The sequence below is a fragment of the Bombina bombina genome, chromosome 1 (assembly GCF_027579735.1).
Source record: "Bombina bombina isolate aBomBom1 chromosome 1, aBomBom1.pri, whole genome shotgun sequence".
Classification (NCBI taxonomy): domain Eukaryota; kingdom Metazoa; phylum Chordata; class Amphibia; order Anura; family Bombinatoridae; genus Bombina; species Bombina bombina.
This window is the reverse complement of record NC_069499.1, coordinates 1,455,564,359-1,455,577,622: the sequence shown is the minus strand read 5'-3', so window position 1 is coordinate 1,455,577,622 and position 13,264 is coordinate 1,455,564,359. Positions and strand designations below refer to the sequence as shown.

At 38.9% G+C, this 13,264-nt stretch overlaps 1 protein-coding gene across 2 annotated transcripts in view; it reads left to right on the top strand.

Moving 5' to 3' along the window:
* Positions 1-11,138: 11,138 nt before the first annotated feature.
* TMC6 (transmembrane channel like 6) overlaps positions 11,139-13,264 on the top strand; it is a 124,915-nt gene continuing 122,789 nt past the window's right edge. For both annotated transcript variants that reach the window (XM_053706033.1, XM_053706027.1), the window contains exon 1: positions 11,139-11,290. The gene's annotated coding sequence lies outside the window, so the exon portion shown is untranslated. The remainder of the gene's footprint in view (positions 11,291-13,264) is intronic.

Here is a 13,264-nt window from a genome sequence, read left to right as displayed (position 1 = left end):
TTACCTGAAGCGATTGATTTCAGTTAGTTTTTCCAAGGGGTGTGAAAGCAAATATTAAATTGAGGGTGTCAATAATTTTGTCAAGTCCATTTTTAGCGTTTTTTGTCAGATTTGGCTTTTTTTCTCCATTTTTTGGTGTCATACAAATACAAACAAAAGAAATAAACACGAGAATGCCTAAAGATTTGTAATTGCAACAATTTTTTGGGTAAAGTAGTGCATTAACTGACAGAAATGCAGGGGTGCCAATATTTTTGGCCATGACTGTATGTATTTAAATATGTATATATGTATTTACAGACAGATATACACATATAAATAGAAATATATATATCTCATTGCAATCCTGAGCTTGTGTTTGCAGGTGCTGGCGGCTGTTATTTTTAATTTTTTTTTTGTTCATAACAAGGCTCCATTAAAGTCTATGAGGGAATACAATACTGTGTTCGCAACTTCACAAAATCTATTTTTCTGCAAGAGGATGCGACCGCGAGATCGCAAAAGTTTTACTTGCGACCTGTAATACATGCGCAACTGGGCACACAATGGTTAACAAAATTGAGTGCAGATAAAGCACTCTCGGGATAACAGTTTTAAATGAGACATTTATTTTTTTGCAGCAGATAACCCATGTAGGATATAATCTCAGAAAATGTAGTTATTTTTACAGCTGCAATGTTCAACTTGTGCCCAAGTTTTGAACCTTTCTTCATAAAACATTTCTATTAAAGAAAAATAAGCGAACGTGGCAAGGGGACAGTTTACAAACGTGTTGTTGAGAGCTCTGTATTTTACCTGTTTAGATGTTATCTGCTTATTGAACCTTCTGCTCTGTCTCTAATAGCACTGCTTGCCTTTTGCTTTGAGAAAAGCTAAATAGTTTTGGCTAAAACCTTTTTTTGTGGATTGCAAGTTTAGCATAAATGAATAATCTTTCATGATTCAGATTGTACATTTTATTTTTAACTATCCAATTTATTTCAGGTAGGTAAGCTCAGAGTCATGCACATCTGGAGCGCCATTTGGCAGCAGTTTTGCAAGAATGTTTTTAACATTCTCATACATTGCGCAACTACTGCTGTCATCTGGTGCTCAAAAGCATTTTTGCAAAATGGCTGCCATACAGATCTTCAGGTACGTGCACACTACCTTGGTGTTCTCAAAGAATATCTTGAGAACGTTATGAATTTGCTAATGGAAGTAATATGAAACCTTTTTTTAAAATGTGTACACTCTATCTGAATCATGAAATATGTTGGGTTTTGTGTCCATTTAAATACAATGCTCATAGACACTAACAGGTATTAAACTGACATAAAACACTTTAAGTTGGTAATTTAAAATGATAAATCATGTATATAAAAATGTCTGCAATATACTTTCATGTTTATTTTGCCCCCTTTTCCTGTAATTCCATTCTGAAATTGAGAGCTTTTCAGTTCCTGTTAGAAATGGAAGTGCAGAACACTGCTATATTCCACACAGCCATTGGCTGCACGCTCTAGTGACCTATTTATAACTGTCCCTAATTGGCCACAGCAGAGACGGTAACCTAAGTTACAACATGGCAGCTCCCATTGTTTTATAGACACTAAAACTTATTTTGCCAATATTTAAACAGCTAATGCAACTTTAAAAAATATATCTACATATTAGTCTAAGACTAATCTTTTCTTTGAATGCATCATTCTATCTAGCATTTATTTAGTGTTTAATATCCCTTTAAGGTCTAACTTGTACATAAGGATTGAAAGTGATACTATTTTAATTATTCTTCTATGTATTTACAAAGCAATCCACATCTCCACTTATTTCTATTATTTAACACTGTGGCCCCTATTTATCAAGGTCTGTCGGACCTGATCCGACAGTGCGGATCAGGTCCGACAGACCTCGCTGAATACGGCAAGCAATACGCTCGCCGTATTCAGCATTGCACCAGCAGCTCACAAGAGCTGCTGGTGCAACGCCGCCCCCTGCAGACTCGCGGCCAATGGGTCTTTGTGACCGCTGCTTCATAACTGCTTGATACATATGCCCCTGTGTATTAGATTGGGCTGGTGGTTAATTTCTTGCCTCGGACCTACTATTTATTACTTCCACCTCTGCTTGTGTGTATGCCAAGGGCTCAATTTATCATTCATTTGTAGAATTCTCCTTCCAGTTCTCTGCATCTCGCCATCGGATGCAAAGGTGCGCCGTTATTTATCACTAAATCGCTTGTATTTTTACGCTTTTTTCCAAAGGCGAGATGCGGCGTGATATTGATAAATCTCTCCATTGGGAGTAAATTTGCGCCCTATTTATTATTAAAAGTAAGGGAAATGATAGTGTATAATAGAATCTTAGTTGTAACGTTATTTGTATAGCAATATAAGTTTTAAACAAAGTTTTTACAGCTTATTTGATGTGTATGTGCCAAAAATATGTATCTTTTTGTAATAAAATGATTTTTAATAGTTTAATTAATCTTTTTGATTGTCAAATAATAATAACCTTAAAAACATTATTAATTTCTCTAAAGTCATGTTCACATATATTAACTAAAGCAACTTACACTTTCTACAAAAGAAAAAAAAATCTCTATTGATCAAAAAGAGATTTATACCTTCACACCATTCTGAGCTTTAATGCAAATATGTGAGTGATGGCAAACAAGCCTGAAATGAACCTGTAGCTAGAAAACGCAACACTGACAATAATTTTAATTTCCTTGGATTGCCCTTGTTCTTCTGTTGTTAGGCTCAAGATCATACTGTATAAGAGCATAGAGATTGTGTATGCTCTCTCTATTAATACGAAATTGTTGTTTAATCTCATTATCTGATAATGCCTGTAATCCACAACGGGGTAGAAACACACTGGGTACTCTGGGGTCTACGTAAGGGCAAATTTGACTTAAGCGGCCCCTTGCCAATGAAATAGCTGACAAAATCAAGAAATAAACCATCTTCGGCCGCCAAATAAATGGAGTAAATTGAATGTTCTCCACTGTGTTTAGGGAGAACCTTTGTGGTCGTATTAGTAGGAGAACTTTATGCAAAATAATGATAAATAGATATTTCGGCGAGAAGTAAGGCGGATTGTTTAAAATATGACGGAAAAAAGCTTTATTTGGCGCAAATGTCCGCCTAGGCGAGAGAGAATATAGTGCGAAAATTTAACAGTCGTATTTGCTCATTTTTAGGCATATTTTGGAATGATAAATATAAGAAAAATTATAACAGCGTAATTTTAGGCACAAATGTAGGAGAACAAAAATGATAAATCGAGCCCCAAGAAGGAGTTAGCAGCTGCTCATCTGGTAAGAAAAATACAATGGCAAAGGCGGTCATAAAACAGGTTGAGATCTGTGCATATCCTAAAAGGGCTAATTAATTTAAAATAGTTTACATAAAAAAATTGTTTAAAAATTGCTGGCAAGTATTTTAAAATAATTTTCAAAAATAAGCAAAATTAATTACATAGCTAAGCTGCCTGGAATGGCTAACTCCACCCCTCTTATCAGTTTTTAGACACAGGCATTGTATTTCAACTGAGTTCACAGCTTTTAGGCATGCTCCAGCAGATAATCCCTATTCATTTCTGCATTTTACCAAAAGAACAATAAACATGGATACAGCCATAAAAGGAATTGTGTTGGGGGAGTTAGAGCTTTACAATTCAGAAACTGAAAAGAAAGGGTCAATGGCGAGGCACTGCAGTATAAATTTGCAGTAATTAAAGTACGTATTATATTATTTTGTCTCTATCCCAACTTTATGTCCCTTTAATGCTGATTAACCTCTCTCTCTGTTATCTACATTTATGTGATTGTAAGAGTCACCTAACATCATACGCAAACTCAAACATCAAAACAAATAAATAAACTGCCTTCCTCCTCCACCAAGTTTAAGATCTTGTGTTCCTGATGAAAGGACTCCTCATCGATACCAATTCTGAAGCTATAAGTATATAGCCTTTAAGACTATCATAACCATCTGGTGCTATTTGAATATAGCTATTCATACAACTATCTAATTTGGATACTGCTATTTATTTGTTGTTAAAGGGACACTGAACTAAATTATTTTCTTTCATGATTCAGATAGAGCATGCAATTTTAAGCAAATTTCTAATTTACTCCTATTATCAAATTTTCTTCATTCTCTTGGTATCTTTATTTGAAATGCAAGAATGTAAGTTTAGATGCCGGCCCATTTTTGGTGAATAACCTGGGTTATTCTTGCTGATTGGTGGATAAATTCATCCACCAATAAAAAAGTGCTCTCTAGAGTTCTGAACCAAAAAAGAAGCTTAGATGCCTTCTTTTTCAAATAAAGATAGCAAGTGAACGAATAAAAATTGATAATAGGAGTAAATTAGAAAGTTGCTTAAAATTGCATGCTCTATCTGAATCATGAAAGAAAAAATTTGGGTTCAGTGTCCCTTTAACCCCTTAACGACTGAGGACGTGCAGGGTACGTCCTCAGAAAAAAGGCAGTTAACGCCTGAGAACGTACCCTGCACGTCCTCAGTGTGGAAAGCAGCTGGAAGCGATCCTGCTCGCTTCCAGATGCTTTCCGGTTATTGCAGTGATGCCTCGATATGGAGGCATCCTGCAATAACCTTTGTAAGCCATCCGGTGCAGAGAGAGCCACTCTGTGGCCCTCTCTGCACCGGAGATCGGTGGCTTACTGCGTTGGTGGGTGGGAGCCGGACCGGGAGGCGGTTGGCGGCCATCGATGGCCCTGGTTGTGTGAAGGGGGGCGGGATCGTGGGCGGGGGTGGCTGGGGGCGCGCACGGGCGCGCGCGTGTGCACGGGAGGGTGGGGGCGGGCGCGTGCACGGGGAGGGAGCGGGTGGGAACCGCTACACTACAGAAAATGCTGAAATAAAAAATGGAAAAAAAAATATAAATAATGTAAAAAAAAAAACGACCAGCAAGGTGGTGGGGGTTTGTCTGTGTGTGTGGGGGGGGAAGCTACAAAGCTACACTACAGAAAAAAACAAAAAACAAAAAAAAAGCACTTTTTATTGCAAACTGGGTACTGGCAGACAGCTGCCAGTACCCAAGATGGCCCCCAATAAGGCAGAGGGGAGGGTTAGAGAGCGGTTTTGGGGGGGATCAGGGAGGTTGGGGGCTAAGGGGGGGATCCTACACAGTAGCATATGTAAATATGCTAAAAAAAAATGTATTTATTTTTTTAAAACCCTTTTATTTTAGTACTGGCAGACTTTCTGCCAGTACTTAAGATGGCGGGGACAATTGTGGGGCGGGGGAGGGAAGGGAGCTGTTTGGGAGGGATCAGGGGTTGGGATGTGTCAGATGGGAGGCTGATCTCTACACTAAAGCTAAAATTAACCCTGCAAGCTCCCTACAAACTCCCTAATTAACCCCTTCACTTCTAGCCATAATACACGTGTGAGGCGCAGCAGGATTTAGCGGCCTTCTAATTACCAGAAAGCAACGCCAAAGTCATATATGTCTGCTATTTCTGAACAAAGGGGATCCCAGACAAGCATTTACAACCATTTGTGCCATAATTGCACAAGCTGTTTGTAAATGATTTCAGTGAGAAACCTAAAATTGTGAAAAAATGTACGTTTTTTTTAATTTGATCGCATTTGGCGGTGAAATGGTGGCATGAAATATACCAAAATGTGCCTAGATCAATACTTGGGGTTGTCTACTACACTACACTAAAGCTAAAAGTAACCCTACAAGCTCCCTAAAAGCTCCCTAATTAACCCCTTAACTGCTGGGCATAATACACTTGTGGTGCGCAGTGGCATTTAGCGGCCTTCTAATTACCAAAAAGCAACGCCAAAGCCATATATGTCTGCTATTTCTGAACAAAGGGGATCCCAGAGAAGAATTTACAACCATTTATGCCATAATTGCACAAGTTGTTTGTAAATAATTTCAGTGAGAAACCGAATGTTTGTGAAAAAGTGAACGATTTTTTGTATTTGATCGCATTTGGCGGTGAAATGGTGGTATGAAATATACCAAAATGGGCCTAGATCAATACTTTGGGATGTCTACTAAAATAAAATATATACATGTCAAGGGATATTCAGGGATTCCTGAAAGATATTAGTGTTCTAATGTAACTAGCGCTAATTTTGGAAAAAAATGGTTTGGAAATAGCAAAGTGCTACTTGTATTTATGGCCCTATAACTTGCAAAAAAAGCAAAGAACATGTAAACATTGGGTATTTCTAAACTCAGGACAAAATTTAGAAACTATTTAGCATGGGTGTTTTTTGGTGGTTGTAGATATGTAACAGATTTTGGGGCTCAAAGTTAGAAAAAGTGTGTTTTTTTCCATTTTTCCTCATATTTTATAATTTTTTTTATAGTAAATTATAAGATATGATGAAAATAATGGTATCTTTAGAAAGTCCATTTAATGGCGAGAAAAACGGTATATAATATGTGTGGGTACAGTAAATGAGTAAGAAGAAAATTACAGCTAAACACAAACACCGCAAAAATGTAAAAATAGCCTTGGTCCCAAACGGACAGAAAATGGAAAAGTGCTGTGGTCTTTAAGGGGTTAATCTTGCATTACTGTTACCATTTGTACTTTGACAGCTATACATATTGTTCATTGCTCTATAGCTTATATTTAATATTCTCTACTTTTGCAATCTCCCCTTTAGCGCCTCCTATAGGGGATTTATATTAGTATTGTATTTCCTCTATTTCAGCAAACTCAAACATACACATCGAAAACTACAGCAGTAGGGTGACCAGACGTCCCTGATTTCTAGTAACAGTCCCCGGATTGAGCAGGGTGTCCCCGGACAAATTATATCCCCGGGAAACAGGTGAATGGACTAGTGAGTGATATTTTCTTTCACCTATCACAACCATCTACTTTACCTGATGTTCGGCCCCATCAGCTAATCAAAGCTAGGCAGGGGGCGGAGCTACAGACTCTCCATCTTTTGCCTTCTCCCGCTTGCTATGCTTATGCTAGGCTAGCTGGTTGTTCCCCACCCGCCCCAGGACTAGATGGGAAAGTTGGGCTGCAGTGGAAGCATAGTTTTGTGGATGTGTGGTCTCAATTTCCATCTATGTTTTGTGGTAGGAGAGCGTTTTTTTATGCTAGGTTCGCTAATATGGGAGGAACACCGGTAATTTTTATCACCTCAAAGTTTGTGTTTTGATAATCCCCTGTTTGTGTGATGCCCGCTATGGGTGCATTAATAACATGTTGATTTCTCCCATTTTATTAGTTTATGGGTCATGTTTAGGTGTGTTAATTACTGCATGACTAATGCCCTGCACAGTTAGTTTGCTGGCTACACATTTATAGTATGGGTCAGAAGGGCTATTTGTTTGTTTCATAAATAATATCCCATTAAAAATATAAATTTAAATGGGTGCCCCCTGTATGTACCGCCGTATTGTTCATCTCACTCACTAATGGCAGACAGCAGGCAGTGCCGGCGGCTGACTGCAGAGGGGCAACAACGCAGCTAGGGCAAATAGCACCTAGGGCGCGATCCAATATACGGCGTAGGTTTCGGCGCAAGTGAGGGAACCCGCGCCCTGCCCGTAATTTCACCTCGCACATCTGGGTATTACATATACCCCGCCGGCAGTGCCGTAAGTCGGATAAACTAGCGATGTCCAGAAATAAGCGTAACTACAAATTTCTGGAGTCGCTAGTGACTTACAGCACTTTAGAAACTGCCAGCGCCTAAGAAAAGTAACAAAAATTTTAAATCTCCCGTAACTGCCTAACACGCCTCCCAAAAATAAGCCCGACACATATACCCCTATATCCGCAATCCTCCCTCTCACTCCTAATAATAAATGTATTAACCCCTAGACCGACAACCCCCCACAACGCAATAAGCCTAATTATTAACCCCTAAACCGCCATAGCCCACACCGCAATAAACCTATTCTAGTATTAACCCCTAAACCGCCATAGCCACATAGCCTATTAAATTTATTAATCCCTAATCTGCCGTCGCCAACGTCGCCGCCACTATAATAAAGTTATTAAGCCCTAAACCTAAGTCTAACCCTAACACCCCCTAACTTAAATATTATTTAAATAAATCTAAATAATATTACTATTATTAACTAAAGTATTCCTATTTAAAACTAAATACTTACCTATAAAATAAACCCTAAGATAGCTACAATATAACTAATAGTTACATTGTAGCTATTTTAGGATTTATTTTAATTTTACAGGCAACTTTGTATTTATTTTAACTAGGTGCAATAGCTATTAAATAGTTGATAATTATTTAATAGCTACCTAGTTAAAATAATTACAAATTTACCTGTAAAATAAAACCTAACCTAAGTTACAATGACACCTCACACTATCATTCAATTAATTAAATAAATTAACTACAATTAGCTAAAATTAAATACAATTAAATTAAATAAACTATAGTATAAAACAAACAAACACTAAATTACAGAAAATATAAAAAAAAATTACAAGAAGTTTAAACTAATTACACCTAATCTAAGTCCCCTAATAAAATAAAAAAGCCCCCCAAAATAATAAAATGCCCTACCCTATACTAAGTTACAAATAGTCCTTAAAAGGGCTTTTTGCAGGGCATTGCCCCAAAGTAATCAGCTCTTTTACCTGTAAAAAAAGATATACACCCCCCAACATTACAACCCACCACCCACACACCCCTACTCTAAAACCCACCCAATCCCCCCTTAATAAAACCTAACACTACCCCCTTGAAGATCACCCTACCTTAAGCCGTCTTCACCCTGCCGGGAACAAGTGGTCATCCGATCCAGGCAGAAGTCTTCATCCGATCGGGGCAGAAGAGGACATCCAGACCGGCAGAAGTCTTCATCCTATCCGGGCAGAAGAGGACATCTGGACCGGCAGACGTTGTCATCCAAGCGGCATCTTCTATCTTCTTCCATCCGATGAGGAGCGGCTCCATCTTGAAGACATCCGATGGGGAGCATCCTTCCAGCACGATGAATACTCGATGAATGACGGTTCCTTTAAAATGACGTCATCCAATCGGATTGAACTTCAATTGGATTTTTCCTACCTTAATTCCGATTGGCTGATAGAATCCTATCATCGTGCTGGAAGGATGCTCCGCGTCGGATCTCTTCAAGATGGAGCTGCTCCTCGTCGGATGGAAGAAGATAGAAGATGCCGCTTGGATCAAGACGTCTGCCAGTCCGGATGTCCTCTTCTGCCTGGATAGGATGAAGACTTTTGCCGGTCTGGATGTCCTCTTCTGCCCGGATCGGATGAAGACTTCTGCCCGGATAGGATGACCACTTGTGCCCGGCTGGGTGAAGACGGCTCAAGGTAGGGTGATCTTCAAGGGGGTAGTGTTAGGTTTTATTAAGGGGGGATTGGGTGGGTTTTAGAGTAGGGGTGTGTGGGTGGTGGGTTGTAATATTGGGGGGGGGTATTTCTTTTTTACAGGTAAAAGAGCTGATTACTTTGGGGCAATGCCCTGCAAAAAGCCCTTTTAAGGGCTATTTGTAATTTAGTATAGGGTAGGGCATTTTATTATTTTGGCGGGCTTTTTTATTTTATTAGGGGGCTTAGATTAGGTGTAATTAGTTTAAACTTCTTGTAATTTTTTTTTATTTTCTGTAATTTAGTGGGGGGGTTTTGTACTATAGTTTATTTAATTTAAATGTATTTAATTTTAGCTAATTGTAGTTAATTTATTTAATTAATTGAATGATAGTGTAGTGTGAGGTGTAATTGTAACTTAGGTTAGGTTTTATTTTACAGGTAAATTTGTAATTATTTTAACTAGGTAGCTATTAAATAATTATTAACTATTTAATAGCTATTGTACCTAGTTAAAAGAAATACAAAGTTGCCTGTAAAATAAAAATAAATCCTAAAATAGCTACAATGTAACTATTAGTTATATTGTAGCTATCTTAGGGTTTATTTTATAGGTAAGTATTTAGTTTTAAATAGGAATAATTATTATATATAATTATAGTAATATTATTTAGATTTATTTAAATAATAATTAAGTTAGGGGGTGTTAGGGTTAGACTTAGGTTTAGGGGTTAATAACTTTATTATAGTGGCGGCGACGTTGGCGGCGGCAGATTAGGGGTTAATACATTTAATAGGCTATGTGGGCTACAGCAGTTTAGGGGTTAATACTAGGATAGGTTTATTGCGGTGTGGGCTATGGCGGTTTAGGGGTTAATACAGTTTATTAGTTATTGTGGTGGGGGGTTGCGGTTGAAATATACGGGCGTAACTTGTATGCTACGCCATATATGTAATACCATAAACACGCAAAAACCGGTGTTGCCGGCTTTTGCGGTCGACGCTGCATATGTAATGGGGCCCCTAGTGATTGTTTCTGAGATTGTGGCAATCGTCTAATAGAAGCCACCTGCTTTTGCTTTTACCCTAAAGTACAACAAAGCCACTTGACTGCCCCCACCTGAGGCCCTTGGTTGTACAGTATTTATGTTTTTGCAGGGGATTCTGCAGTCATGCTCGGTTCTTGTATGTTTATTGTGATGTTTGTTTTGTGTGGGCTGAATCTATATTTATTATTTATGTACAAAGCAGGTATATTTTAGCCCTACTGCTAAAGCTGGCACCTCTGTGCTGATTCGCGTCTTTCCCCCTCTGTCTCTCTCTCCCTCTCCCCATTTCTATGTGAGAAATAACGTAAACGTATATATCATACAATCACCCAATAAACACAAAACAAATACACTGCATATATAATTTGTGGAAATTATGCAAATACAATAGTTTTTACCATTTGCCAATAATACAAAAAAATGCCCCCTATTTCATTTTAAAAATCTGGTCACCTATAGCAGGGACAGTAAATTCTAAATTAAACCTTCATGATGCACTTGTGATTATGTAATTCTACCTTTTAATTTAAAAGTCATTCAAGTTCACGAATGAATTATACTATCAGAGTTTTTACAAAACCTGAAGTTGTTTATTCTTCGTATCATTTTTGTTCCTTTTTTTGTCACGTTATCTGTATACATACTATAAGACGACCTGCGTGTAAAAACTATAACCGAAACTTCGTATCCTGTTCCTGTGTGTATGTCACTGTTCTAGCTATTTGTTCAGACAGGTTGAATGGGCGGGGTTTTTCTAAATTACAGCAGGAACACGATTCGATTTCCTCCCCCATTGTGAGCTGGGATGGTACGGTCAGGAATCACTGCCCTGCGGCTGTGGATCAAACCAAATTTCAGGAGTGGAGGACAAATTAAAGGGGCACTAAGTTTTCTTATCTCATTCGAATCTCTACAAGTACTGAACGGAACCAGGTTTGTTATGTACTTTCTGGGTTCACTGTCAGTATCTCAGCTTCTTCTTACTTTTACGTCTCCAGCACCACTCCCCTTCTAAACTTTGTCTTTCTCCTCCTTCATTGCTTATCTCCATGTACACAATCTTTATAACTACTTTCAGTTTAATGTTTATCTGCTTCTCTAGTCCCAGCTGTCGCTGTGTATTTAACTGGACTTAGCTTGTCTGACTTGTATCCTCATGTGCTCTTTCCCTGTCTTTATCATTCCCATGCACAATATCTCCCAATCTCTCTTTCCACAACCTCTTTCTATCTCTTTCCAAAGTTTCCTCTCCCTTTTTCTCAAAAGCACTTTCTCTCCCAAGTGGGCTCTGTTTCCCTCCCAAGTGGGCTCTGTTTCTCTCCCAAGTGGGCTCTGTTTCCCTCCCAAGTGGGCTCTGTTTCTCTCCCAAGTGGGCTCTGTTTCTCTCCCAAGTGGGCTCTGTTTCCCTCCCAAGTGGGCTCTGTTTCCCTCCCAAGTGGGCTCTGTTTCTCTCCCAAGTGGGCTCTGTTTCTCTCCCAAGTGGGCTCTGTTTCTCTCCCAAGTGGGCTCTGTTTCCCTCCCAAGTGGGCTCTGTTTCTCTCCCAAGTGGGCTCTGTTTCTCTCCCAAGTGGGCTCTGTTTCCCTCCCAAGTGGGCTCTGTTTCTCTCCCAAGTGGGCTCTGTTTCTCTCCCAAGTGGGCTTTGTTTCTCTCCCAAGTGGGCTTTGTTTCTCTCCCAAGTGGGAATTCTTTCTCCCATATTCTGTCTCTTCTCTTGTCTCTTCCTCTTTTCCCAGCTCTCTTTTCTCTTCCTCTTTTCCCAGCTATCTTCTCTCTATAATAATTTTTCACTTTTTCCATCCAAAAGTCTCTATTTTCCTCCCCAACTCTCTATTTTTACGGTGTCAGTTCTATTTATTTCATGCCCCTCTCTTCTTTAGGGCTCCCTTTGACTACTTTCTCATCCCCAATTTCTCTTTTTCTCCACCCATAGGAGCTCTTTCTCTTCTTCATATCACTGTCTTTCTCATCCCTTCGTCTTTTATTGCCCTCTATCTCATCCTCCAATGTCTTTATCTCTCCTCTTGCAGATCTAGATCTCTCTCTAATTGCCCCATTCTTTGCTCTTTCCCCCATAGCTTTCATTTTTCTCCCCTTTCTGCCACATTCATCCTCTTTCTGCCCTATTTTTTGTTTCTTTAACCAGCTGTCTCTTCCTCCCTAGATGTATTTTCTTCTCCAAGATGTTTTTTTAAAATAAATTTCACATATTGCAACATTTACTTCATACAAATCAACCATTACACATTAAATATTAAAACAAATTTCCTTCTATATTATTTAAATAAAAAAAGAAAACTTGCATTTTTCTTCTCCTCTCATTGCCCTTATTTCCCTTTCCCTACTCCATGTTTTGTCCTCACTCAGCACAGTCTAGTTCAGCTCCGGTCCCCAGCTCTTCTCCCCATGTTTCTCATTTTCTCCCTTTTTAGCTCTCTCTTTCTCCTTCCAAGCTCTCTTTCTCCTGCCCAGCTCCCTCATTCTCCCTTCGCTGTTTTCTACCACCGTAGAACCTTATTTCTCCCCTAGCACGTTGTTTGCTATTCCATCTTCTCTCTCCATACTGCTCTCTCTATTTTTCTCTCCAATTAACTAAACTTTTTTTGCCTCCCCACTACCATGGCTTTACAAATCTAGGAGCCCACACCTCCTTACCTGTTGGTTTATTCTACTTAAATCTGTATATAAACAATGGTTCCTGGTCCCTCTAAAATTAGCTAAATTGTCACCACTGCCTCCCAGCTATCTGTTTTCTCTCCCACTAACTTTATCCCCAACAACTCTGTCTTTCTTTGCTCCTTCTATATTCTGTTCATCCATAGCTTTATTATTGCCTATTCCAATTTTCAGTAGTCACCTTTATGTCTGTTCACTACTCTCATCCTTTATGTTGTTCCCATCTCTTATTG